Raw genomic sequence first — 11,300 nt, forward strand, 5'->3', positions numbered from 1 at the left:
AGTCTTTCACGGGACCAATTGGATCCCACATTGCAGCAAACACTCACATAGCCAAAGGAAAGGAGGAGGGACAGGCAGAACATTTAAATAATAGGACTTTATTGTAAAGTGAAAGTATGCACAGCAAGGTGTGCGGGCATCTCTGCAAGGGAGAAAATGCACTGCGGATTCCTAAGGAGAGGGTTTATATGTTGTTCTGGGATGGGGGTGTTTCTCTATCCTAAGGGGAGGAGTATTTGTCCTGAGGGAGGATCAGCTTCCCATCATGAATCCTTGAGTTTTTGATATTTTTTGGTTATGTGCGGTGGAGTCATTCTTCCCTTAACTTTGTCCTTTTTGGTTTAGTGTCATGGGTAGAATGTTGTATAGGGGTCATCTGCAACTTTTGTTCCTTCTAGTGCACAGGCGCAGTGGTTTTTGTAAACTGTGATATTCCAGGCACAGCATGCTGATTGGTAGGGTGGTTTAGCTTTGTCAGCTCATTATGGGTTCCCTAACTGCTAGTGTCAATCCAGTCTGAATATTTATGAGCAGCCTCCCCAGGGCATGTCCCTCTTCTGTCCTGCCTCACATATACCCTAGAGTTGACTACTGATATAAGTTTGGTATTTATCTTTCCAGACTTCAAAAAAAAGTGTGTGTGCATATAATTTTATACTTTTCTTTTGCCAATACGGTCCTTGAGCCTGTAAAGTTCAGTTCCACGTCAGGGAGGTTAGGTGAAGATAACCCTTTGAATAAGCGTATTGGGGAGTGTTTAGACCCAACCCTTTCTCTCTTGCAGCACTTAGTTCCATATCAACCTCAAGGTGCTAATTGCAAATGAGCTTCATTTAAAACCTGGGAGAGTGGGCTGAATGCAATGTGGTGTGCGTCACACTTGGGAAAAAAGCATGAATTGGTCACCACTGGAACTACACAAACTGGCCACTAACAAAAATGACCCCCACTTGTGTGACTTCATTGAGAGGCATTACCTAAGTGAGCATGTGAAATCTATCAAAGAATTGGGTGACCATGTAACCAATGTGGCCAAGATGGGAGCCCCCGAATGTGGCATGGCAGACTATCTCTTTGACAAGCACACCCTGGGACAGAGTGATAAAGAGAGCCAAGCCTTAGGCTACCTTCCCCGGAGCCATGGGGTGACTTTCCTGGTCACCAAGAAGTGCATGCATGTTGGGGTTCCTTTTCATTTTTTCGATAAGTTGTACCAAAACATCCACTTAAATTGTTTCATTAGTACCATTCCTTCAAATAAAGAAATTTGGTACCCAATAAATAACTAAATAAAATAAAAAGGCCCTCAGATAGTGGCTTGGCTGCACTCTGTGAACAATCAGTGTGAAGTCCTGAGTGACTGTAGTCTCTATTCTGAGCTCCAATCAGCGGTGTGGCTGCAGATCTTCTGGACTTAATCCTTCAGGCCATTTGAGGAGCCACATGAGGAGCGACATGAGAGAGGACATGTCTGGCTGCATGGAGGTCAGGTCAAGCTTCAGTGCCGGGTTTTGAGCTCTGTTTGGGCGGGGAAGACAGTTCCCCATAGACTCTAGGGTGGGCTTTTGGAGGTAACCCATACGAGGGCCCCCCAGCCCCCTCCCTGCCCACATTCCTCAGGCCTGCAGGAGCTGGACCGCAAACGTGTCCTGAGCACGCCCCTGCTGAGCAAGGGTCCACAGGGCGTTCTTCTCTGGGCTGCATGGTTCACTCACATCCCTCACCACTCCTCATGCCAGCTTGGAGGCTGGGTGCCCTGGTTAGCATTCCCCTCCCGTAGCCAGAGAAGCTGCGCGTGGAGAAGCAGGGCGCCCAGGAGCACCCAGCTAGAAAGCAGCAGTGTTGGGCCTGGGCCCTGCTCCGTTGAAATCCCCGTTTCAACAGCGGGGTTGGTTCCTGTCTTCTGTTGTCCTTCACTTGTTCTACCCTTTCTCTTTTTTTCTGTACACAAGTAATATGTCAGCACGTGCTGCCTATGTGTAAAATAGAAATGACACTCTTCACCTCCCAGTGGTCCCACCCCACCCCCAGGTGAGCACCATGATTTGTCACGTGTGTCCTTTCAGACCTTTTTTCTATACACACACAGAGTTGCTATTTTAAAAACATAAAAGGGACAACACTACACAAATATTTCAATGACCTTTTTCCTCTTAACAATGCATTTCTTTCCAGACTCATATATCTGGATCTATTTCTTGTTTTTAATGGCCGCATGGTGTTCCACAGTATGTCTGTGCCATAATTTTACTATATCCCTGTTAAAGTTCAATTTACTCATCTGTAAAATGGGAGTAATAATAGTACGTGCCACGTGAGGTTATTGTGAGATTAAATGAGGTAATACACGTAAATTGCTTAGAATCAATCCTGCCACATACTAAATGCACACACACATTCACAGCTATTTATCATTACTATTATTGGTGGATATTAATATTGTTTCCAGTTTTTTCCATTATAAACAACGTTACAGTGAAGATTTTTCTACTCCCAGTTTGTGTGTACATGTGAGTTTGTCTACGGAATAGATTTCTGGAATTCTGGGACAGGAGTTTGGAGGGGGAGGAGCGAGAGGAGGGGATATTCCTCCCCAGCCCCGTGTCTCTGGCATTCACATCGTTTCATAAGTACAGCTCTGGCAGGGCAGCCCCTCCTCCATGCTCCAGCTCTACCAGACTCAAGTGACCCTTTCCTCCTGCTGCCTAGGAGTGGTGACAGCCTCCCACTGTTGCCAGTCTCTGGGTGCTCCATCATTCCCTTCCCTGCCCACCCATCCATAAACTGACCCTTCATTCAACTGCCATCATTTGAGCCATCTGGGAGTAAGTTCTGTATTCTGCCTACGTCCCATCTGGTGCATGAGCCATTTATTCTGTATACTGCCTGTTCATATGCTTTGCCCATTTTCTGTAGAGTTGCCTTTATAATTATTTATATAAACTCTATGTTATAAATATTAGTATTTTGTGAAATATGGTATAAACATTTTATCTTAGTCTTTGCTTATCCTAAACATTTTTGTAAATGCAGTAATGCTTGTTAAAAAATTCTAACAATAAAGAGGGGCATAAACTGATATAAAGAGAAGCAGATGTCCCCACCGCTCCTCTGAATGGGGGTCCCCTGTCAGTTCCATGAATGTTTACAGGTTGGGAGGGGAGGGGGCACACTGACAAATGAAGGCAGGTGTAATTCTGTGAGCCCGACACCACTGACTGTCTCAGCCCTGTTTAGGGAACCATCCCATTTCCGTAGAGAACGTTCCTCTCTCTGGTTTCAGCCAGCCGCTCCACTGAATGGGGGTTCCCTGTCAGTTCCATGAATGTTTACAGGTTGGGGGGGGCACACCGGCAAATGAAGGCAGGTGTAATTCTGTGAGCCCGACACCACTGACTGTCCCAGCCCTGTTTAGGGAACCATCCCATTTCCGTAGAGAACGTTCCTCTCTCTGGTTTCAGCCGTGGGTCAACATCACCCCTGCCGGTCACTGTACATGCAGGGGGCTGGGACTAGTTGACTGCCCCAGCTGTGTTGTGCTCAGTCTTTCAATTAATCACCTTGAATTTGACCCACCTTTGACTTCTATCCCCTACATTTTTAACCTCAGGGGGAGAAGACATCCTCTCCACCCCCGCTGACTCCTGAAATGCTAGTGAGTTTTGGCTGGTGGCTGCTCCCCGCGGATCTGACCTAATCACTCCCTGTTCTCCACTCAAAGCCTCTGGCCCTCTGCTGGCTTCCTCCTGTTCTCAGCTGACACACTTCCTTTGGAGCTTTTTTACTGCCATTTCAATGGAGTTTGAGCAAAGAGAAGAGACAATGAATATGCTAAGACCTCCGTCCTATACAGGAAGCCTACAGTGACTTAAAACGCAGAGTTGTTGCAGGTTCACAGGGTGGGGTGGGGGAGGTGGCTTGATGGGGCAGCCCTGTGTCTCCTCCAACGTTGTCCTCTAGCCTCTTTCCATTGGCNTGGCATTCACATCGTTTCATAAGTACAGCTCTGGCGGGGCAGCCCCTCCTCCATGCTCCAGCTCTACCAGACTCAAGTGACCCTTTCCTCCTGCTGCCTAGGAGTGGTGACAGCCTCCCACTGTTGCCAGTCTCTGGGTGCTCCATCATTCCCTTCCCTGCCCACCCATCCATAAACTGACCCTTCATTCAACTGCCATCATTTGAGCCATCTGGGAGTAAGTTCCGTATTCTGCCTACGTCCCATCTGGTGCATGAGCCATTTATTCTGTATACTGCCTGTTCATATGCTTTGCCCATTTTCTGTAGAGTTGCCTTTATAATTATTTATATAAACTCTATGTTATAAATATTAGTATTTTGTGAAATATGGTATAAACATTTTATCTTAGTCTTTGCTTATCCTAAACATTTTTGTAAATGCAGTAATGCTTGTTAAAAAATTCTAACAATAAAGAGGGGCATAAACTGATATAAAGAGAAGCAGATGTCCCCGCCGCTCCACTGAATGGGGGTTCCCTGTCAGTTCCATGAATGTTTACAGGTTGGGGGGGGCACACCGGCAAATGAAGGCAGGTGTAATTCTGTGAGCCCGACACCACTGACTGTCCCAGCCCTGTTTAGGGAACCATCCCATTTCCGTAGAGAACGTTCCTCTCTCTGGTTTCAGCCGTGGGTCAACATCACCCCTGCCGGTCACTGTACATGCAGGGGGCTGGGACTAGTTGACTGGCCCAGCTGTGTTGTGCTCAGTCTTTCAATTAATCACCTTGAATTTGACCCACCTTTGACTTCTATCCCCTACATTTTTAACCTCAGGGGGAGAAGACATCCTCTCCACCCCCGCTGACTCCTGAAATGCTAGTGAGTTTTGGCTGGTGGCTGCTCCCCGCGGATCTGACCTAATCACTCCCTGTTCTCCACTCAAAGCCTCTGGCCCTCTGCTGGCTTCCTCCTGTTCTCAGCTGACACACTTCCTTTGGAGCTTTTTTACTGCCATTTCAATGGAGTTTGAGCAAAGAGAAGAGACAATGAATATGCTAAGACCTCCGTCCTATACAGGAAGCCTACAGTGACTTAAAACGCAGAGTTGTTGCAGGTTCACAGGGTGGGGTGGGGGAGGTGGCTTGATGGGGCAGCCCTGTGTCTCCTCCAACGTTGTCCTCTAGCCTCTTTCCATTGGCCATCCTGCCTGCTCTAGGTCTGTCCAGCAACTGCTGGTTGAACCCTCTACCTTCTGCCAGAAATTAGCCAAGCTCAGGAGTTGGCATCAGACTGTCCACACTACCACCACCTTCAGAGGACCCTAGTTGGTACCTGTCACTAGTGCCCAGTTTGGGGTCCTTCCCAGGCCCTCATCCTCTCTGCTGGTGACCAGCACACATGCCTCTCCTAAGACACTTCCTGCCCCAGAGCCTTGACAGCTCCCGAGCCAAGTCCAGCCCACAGCCTGATTTTGTAAAGAAAGTTTTATGTTCTGTCTATGGCTGCTTTCATGGTACAATGGCAGAACTGGGTAGTTGTGACAGAGACCGTCTGGCCTACAAGACCTAAAATATCTACTGTGTGGCCCTTCATAGACAAAGTCAGCTGACCCCTACCCCAGGCATTCTACTGTAAAGTATTTGGAAGGGGGAAGAAGTCATTGTGTATCTTCTGCCCTTCACCTTGTGACCTGGTCAGTAGTTCCTCCAGGAGAAGGAAGCAGGTGACTTTTGCCCCCTCCTCCTGGCGGTTGCAGTGACCTGAAGCCTTGTACACACTCTATTGTGACCTGGCCTCTGGGTAGGGAGCACCCCCCTTGACCTGAGGATTACAGACAGCTCTGAACACCAACCAAGTCCACCTTCAGATGCCCAATACCTGCCTCAGTCAGAGGAAGGTGTGAGGGTGACCCCATCCTTTAGGAGGTGGGAAAGCTCACCCCGGAGCAGTGCTGGTGAGTAGGAAAAATAAACAAGGTTGGTCAAGATCAGTGTCTGCAGGGCATGCCTCAGGGTCTGCACAGGGCCCAGCTTCCACAGCCACAGGCAGCCCAGCTCTGGGGCCTTGGGAAGGGGTCCTGGGTGGAAGGAAGAGACAGAAGGTGCAGTGAAGTTTTCAGGAAGATGCACAGCGTCTCAGGCACCTCTGGGAACTGGGAGCACATTCCCGGAGCTCCTGGAATGTTGTTCCTCTAGGGAGTGTCTCCCAAGTGGTGAAAACATTGCACGATCGGCCTCTGTCCTGACGCAGCCTGACCTAAGTCCTGTCATCCTCGTCAGTCTCCTTTTATCTCAGTGACTACTCCTTTACACTCTCTTACTAGAGCCTCCACCTCGGCCCTCCCTGCAATGCGGGTGCAATCCCGAGACCCTCTGTTCTCTCTTGCCTATACCATCCTTTGGTCCCATGGCTTTAAAATCCATCTACATGCTGTTGCTTCCCAAATTTGTATCTCCCAAATTTGGCTCCTCCACAGGACTCCAGACTCCAGTACAGAACCCCACTTGCCATCGCTGGTTGGGTGTCCAAAGGTATCTCAAACTTAGCATGTCCCAGAGCAGAAATCTTGATTTTCCACAGTCCAGATCAGCTCCTCTCCTTGTCCTCCCGGTCTCTGCATGGCGTCACCTCCCACCCACTGCTCAAGCCCCCAAGGCTAGGAGTCATTCCAGTTTTCCCTCTCTCTCACCTTTCCCATCTACATGAACAAGAAATCCCGCCAGCTTCAATTCAAAACTGGACCCAGGGGCCGGCCCATGGCTCACTCGGGAGAGTGCGGTGCTGATAACACCAAGGCCACAGGTTCGGATCCCATATAGGGATGGCTGGTTAGCTCACTGGGTGAGCATGGTGTTGACAACACCAAGTCAAGGGTTAAGATCCCCTTACTAGTCATCTTTAAAAAAAAAAAAAAAAAAAAACAACCCAGACCTGTCCTCCCCCCTGCCTCTCCAGACCCCTGCCCACTCCAAGCCACCATCACTGCCTGTGAACAGATGCACTAGATCCCGACTGGCTTCCTGCCTCTCCTCTTTTGCACCTAGGGCGATTTTCAGTTTTACTCATGAATCATATTAGTCAGTCATTCTGCTAAAACACCAAAAGGTATCTCCTCAGTAAGGTTTTCCTTGCTCCTCTGATCCAGAGGCCCCTGTCCCCCTGTTGTTCCCCATCACACATAGCAGCAGTCACTACCTGAAGTTACATTGTTCACTGGTGTGTGGAAAGGTTGAGGGCCACGGTTCTAGAGCCCAGCTACCTGGGTACAAACCTCAGCTTTGCCATTTCTGGCTGTGTGACCTCAGGCAACCTATCTGGTCTCTCCGGGCCATACTTTCCACATCTGTGAAATAGGGACAATGCAAATGACAGCCCAAGAGCCAAATCTGTTCTGATGCATTTTTGTCTGACCCTCAAGTTAAGAATTTTTAAATGGTTGAAAATAATCCAGAGATTTTGTGACCCTTGAAAATTATATGAAATTAAGCACTTCTGTGTCCATAAATAAAGTTTTATTGGAAGACAGCCCTGCCCTAGTATTCTGTGTCTTTCTACGGCTGCTTTCACATTACAGTGACAGAGGTGAGCGGTGATGGCAGAGATCTCACAGCCCATAGAGCCTAAAATATTAAAGCCTAATATATTCACCATCTTGTTCTTTGCAGAAAAAGTTTACTGACCTCTGATATAAAAACCTGCCATCTAGGGTTGATACACATGAATTAATACATGTAGAGTTCTTAGAAAAGTTTTATGTATGTATGCTCATATACATTGATAGACATATACAGATATATACGTATATCTGCGACATGAAAATATCTGCTATTGTTATATAATATCTGCCTTCCCTCTAGCAGCCTGTCCAGTAGAATTTTCTGTGATGGAGACGTTCTCTGTCTGCTCTTTCCAGTGCAGTAGCCACTAGTTATACAGATATATACGTATATCTGCGACATGAAAATATCTGCTATTGTTATATAATATCTGCTTTCCCTCTAGCAGCCTGTCCAGTAGAATTTTCTGTGATGGAGACGTTCTCTGTCTGCTCTTTCCAGTGCAGTAGCCACTAGCCACATGGGACGATTGAGCACTTGCAATGTGGCTAGTGTGACTGAGGAACTGAATTTTAATTATAGTTGATTATAATTAATTTTAATTTAATTTAAAATGCCACAGGTGGCTAGTGGCTCCCACAGCAGACAGTGCCACATTCTGAAGCAAGGCCCTGCAGGAACATGCACGCCTGGCACGTGCTGAGGGCTCAGGGAATGCCGGCTGTCCCGTTCCCTCCCTTCTCTTCTCCCAGCTTCTATTCTCCCCTTCCTCTCTCCTCTCATGGCCCACTTTCTCTCCTTGGGGAACCCCATCCCTCCCCTCACTGTCTCCTATTCCTAGTCTGCCCCAGCCCCACAAGCCCATTGGCATCCACTTAGCTCATCCTGGACCGACTTAGCTATCGCTGTAAATCAGCCCCAATAATTCGCCATCTGGTCCCAGCTCTTAGCAGAGAGCAGAGGGAGCCAGGTGGATTCCGCCTGGAGGTGGGTCAGGCAACCAGACCCCTGGGGTGGCAGCCAGAGTCACTCCATCATTTCGAGGCTGGCACAGCACTCATGTCACACCAGTGCCAGGAATCTGTGCCAGGGCTATGGGGGCCGCTAATCACAGAGGAGCCAGGGCCTGGAGGGTGGAGAGTGGCTGGGAGCCTGGCTGCAGGTGCTGCAAGTGGGCAGATGGATGGTGCGGGGGCTGCTGGGCAGTGTTACATACGTACTCATCACTGCAGCTGCGGGGCCTTCATAAGCTGCCCCTCAGGGGGGAAGCCTTGCTGGAGAATGAAGTTCCCATCCAGCCACAACCTGCGCCAGGCCATGTTGCAGCCTCCAGCCCTCTCCGCACACACAGCCCAGCAGCAACAGGGCACCTTTGCTCCCCCAACCCCTGGGGCCAGACTATGTGAGACAGGCCTGGGCCACAGCAGGAGGGCACCAGGTTAGATGTTAGTGAGGGGAGACTAGGGCCTAGAGCTCAGAGAGGACATGCAAATAAGATTTGGTCATGAATGAATGCATACTGAACCACCTCAATCTTTTCTGGAACAAGCAAGTGTAAGTATAATGTATATAAGTATAAAGTATGAGGAAACTTGCATTCCAGGCCTGGCTTGGCCTCTTAGAACTGCATGTTATTGGACAAGACACTGTGTTTCATCTGGAAAAGAGTTTGGATTGGATCAGTGGTTCTTAACTGGGGGAGTGGGGAAGTGAGGGGATGGTGTTCAGAAATGTGGGGAGCACCTTTGGTTATCATGGTGACTAAGAGGTGTGATGGGCATTGAGTGGATGGGGCCAGGGATGCCAACATCCTGCAAAGAGTGATTGTCCCACATGAAGGAAATCAATCCACCAAGGTGCTGACATACCCTGTTAGGATGATCCCTCTCATCCGTCCAGCTGGGACACTCCGTGTATCTGTGGTCGTGACCTTGGTGCTCCACCCACATGCCCCAGTCTTTACCACGTGAACTACTCCCAGATTAACTCTCAACAGCAATGCCTGCATTTCTGTGCCTGAGGCCTTTCTCTGGCAGCTGTGTCCTGATCCACCTGGCCACGTGGCAGCCAGAATGTGGGGAATTAACAGCAGCCCCTGGGAACAGCCCTCAACCAATAGCTGATGGAGGTTGGTGCATAAATACCCCAGCTCCCTGGCCCTCAGGGGGCAACTGAGGCATGTCCCACACATTTCCCAAAGGTCCCCAGTGGGACTGAGCTTCAGTCGCCTGCAGTGTCACCTGGGATGACACTGCAGCCTATAAGTTCCCTTCCCTTGTCTCACTTCTCAGCTCCCCTGTCTTCTCTCAAATCCTTGATTCAGGGTCAGCTTTCCAGGGAGCCCAGAATAAGAAAGTGACCGTGAGACTTTCCTGCTGGGCTGTCTGGAGAGCCTGGACAGGTGAGTGCCCTTCCATCTGGGAGGGGTTTGATTTAGCCCCACTTCAAGTTTGGAGAAAGCCTGAATAAGCAGTGGGAACTCAGAATGAAAACAGATCATTCTCATTCTGCCTGGCACTCAGTTTCTGATGAAATCAGATGATGCTTCACCTGCAGAAGGGGCTGCTGTTCCTTTGAAGGGGAGATAAAAGTGGAGGGGAAAATGGGAAAGCTCATGGTGTTTCTCATCCCTCTTCATCCACCTGGTCTCAGTGGAAAAGCCCAATATTCACCCTAAATGGTCCCAAAGACCAGGGCCACTCAGGGCCACCATGAGTCGGGAGCAACGCAGAAAGTATATGGTGGGAGCAGGGGAAGAAGTCAGCTCCTCTGCAAAGAAAAACGACAATGGGGCTATGTCTGTGTGGCAGACAGTGCTGGTTGGCTGTCCCAGCCCCCTTCCCACCAAAAAGAAGTGCTAAGTTATTACTTTTCTGGCCGATGACGTCTGCTGGAGTGGTGGACGTCTGCTGGAGTGGTGGACATCGGCTGGAGGGGTCCTGGGGACAGCTTTGGCTGACCTGATTAAGTGATGCCCAGTCCCCCCTCCACCATGTTTCACCTTCTTCCTGCAGGAAATGCAAATATGTCGGCTGGACCTGCAGCAGCCATCCTGCGCTCACAAGGAGGACTAAGAAAGTCTCAGACTTTGGTGCTGACATCCTTGAACCTATGCCAGAGGTGCCTGCCCCTGGATTTCTTATTATAGGAGAGAAATAAACCCCTCTTTGGGGGCCAATGGAGTTGGGTTTTCTGATGGTCGTTGCTGAACAGTCCTAACTGGCTGTGCTTCCTTGCCCGTTTACAACTCAGTTGTGTGTCAGATACCTTGTGGGTGTCACCTCACAGCTTCTCAGCCATCGCTGTGGGAGTCAGCTACACGTCTCTTCCCACAGACCTTCCCTTGGCTGCACCGCCTGTCTCCACATCTCAGCAGTGGCTGCCCACAGGAACCTGCCCAGCCACAGAGACGTAGGCACAGCCCAGAAGTGCAAGGATGTCAGCACCCCAGGGGCTTGAGACAGCCATTGCCCAAAGGTAACCAGGGTCTGAAGGCGAACTAGTCCCCTTTCCCCCATGAGTGGACATTTCTGAGGCACTCAGAGGGGCCCCAGTGCAAGGCAGCCCGAGCTGCCCACAGCAGCAGCCAGCTTGGTAAGGCACACTGCACTGGCTTGCTCTCCTTCCCATTTCATCCTGCCAGCCCCCCATTTCTGCCCCCTCCAAAAATACTTGTTCACTACCCACATTAAAGACTCCGCTTCAGGCTTTGCTTGGGGTGGCAGGGGGAACTCAGGCTAAGACATTTATTTTTTTAATTTTTTCCTTTTTGTCTTTTTTCGT

At 49.4% G+C, this 11,300-nt stretch overlaps 1 pseudogene; it reads left to right on the forward strand.

The window, feature by feature from the left end:
- Positions 1-862: 862 nt before the first annotated feature.
- On the forward strand, positions 863-1,867 carry LOC103601117 (annotated as a pseudogene).
- Positions 1,868-11,300: the final 9,433 nt, after the last annotated feature.

The sequence above is a fragment of the Galeopterus variegatus genome, unplaced genomic scaffold (assembly GCF_000696425.1).
Source record: "Galeopterus variegatus unplaced genomic scaffold, G_variegatus-3.0.2 Scaffold3596, whole genome shotgun sequence".
Taxonomy (NCBI): Eukaryota; Metazoa; Chordata; class Mammalia; order Dermoptera; family Cynocephalidae; genus Galeopterus; species Galeopterus variegatus.